Source organism: Hyaena hyaena, unplaced genomic scaffold (assembly GCF_003009895.1).
Source record: "Hyaena hyaena isolate Hyena2069 unplaced genomic scaffold, ASM300989v1 scaffold_528, whole genome shotgun sequence".
Taxonomy (NCBI): Eukaryota; Metazoa; Chordata; class Mammalia; order Carnivora; family Hyaenidae; genus Hyaena; species Hyaena hyaena.
Window position 1 is genome coordinate 1,113,389 of NW_024081158.1, and position 1,491 is coordinate 1,114,879.

The window sequence follows — 1,491 nt, forward strand, 5'->3', positions numbered from 1 at the left end:
CATAAAGAGTGCTTAAGATCATCCACAAGCAATGCATTTTGAAATTCATTAAGGATCTCTGACAGGTTCTTCTATTAGCAAGGTTCCAGAGAGCACAGATGGCAATTAGTCACACAGGTGTTTGGTGGTTAACTTCTCTGATTGAGGAGAGCAGCACCATCTAGGAAAAGAACCTCTGAATCTCCAGAAACATAGTATTAGATGCTATTCAAAGACTCTCCTATCAGTACTCTAACTTTACTAGATTCTTATATAAATTCTTTACTCGTTAATTAATATGTTGTCCATGTTAAACTTATACAAAGTTATATGTCAATATATCTCAAGAAAGCTGAGAAAAATAAAGTCTTTATTCATTTGAGAGCTTTCAAAATGGCTGATTGATGGAAAATCCAATCCTGGCAGGATGGACGGTTCTTTTAGCCAGTGGTTCTTCAAGTGTAGTCCCTGGACCAACATTATCTGCATCACTTGAGAGCTTGTTAGAAATGCAAATTCTTTGGCCCCACCCCAGACCTACTGAGCCAGAAAGTGGTGATGAGGCCTAGCAATTAGTGCTTTTATATATCCAGATGATTCCCATGCAAGTGAAAATTTGAGAACCCCCTGCTGTAAGCTAGTTGGAGGTGCCGGGGGAAAAAGGGCTCTCCAGAGAGGACACAGTGGAATGTAAAAATTAAAGTATTATTACAATTTGTATTATATTTAAATTATAAAACATTATTTAGTCCTGGACAGGATGTTTAAATCTTATCTTTAATTTCTTCATTTTGAATTCATTAGAATTAATGTATTTGAGTTAATAATTCATAAACATAGCACTATATGAATGGTAATATGACTTTACTATGTGAGGAATTTGCTGTAAGCAATGGTGGGATGGATGTCAGTGAGCGTGGGAACCTAGACAGAGTTGCTTTTGCAATATACTTTGCAAATTGGCATGGATCTGAGATGCTAAATTGTCACCTTTGGTGTTCCCTGTGTTCCTCTCACATGCCCTGTTACTTCAGGGTATTTCCTCCAATCACACATTACCTTTACGTATCACAAAACAGAGGTGAAAATAAAAGAAAAACATTTCGGAAGATGGAGAAATTATACACTCGTTTCTCTTCAGATCGTGTAAATCTTTCGCCTTTTACTAAAGATTTCCGTGGAAGATGGAGAAATTAGCAAGTTACCAATCTAGAGAAGCAACGTGAAAAGTATTTTTCCTTGAGTTTATTTTTATATACTCTTCAAAGCAATTCCAGAACTGGCAGTATGAATACAGGTGGCCATACAATTATTTTTACATTCTTTTAAGCCTTATTTCTTTTACCTCTTCATTCTTTATACTGGTTTCCAGGTCAACAGTGCCAACTGTGAAAGCCACTGCTATTGGAAGCTTAAAAACAAACAGAAAAAGGACTCCTCTAGCTTTAGGGTAATTGAAACAATGCCAAATATGGTGGCCAAAGTGTTAATCAAAATTCAATGTGTAGCTAA

The 1,491-nt window shown here is 36.3% G+C and overlaps 1 pseudogene; it reads left to right on the top strand.

Moving 5' to 3' along the window:
* Positions 1 to 1,101: 1,101 nt before the first annotated feature.
* On the top strand, positions 1,102 to 1,241 carry LOC120247498 (annotated as a pseudogene).
* Positions 1,242 to 1,491: the final 250 nt, after the last annotated feature.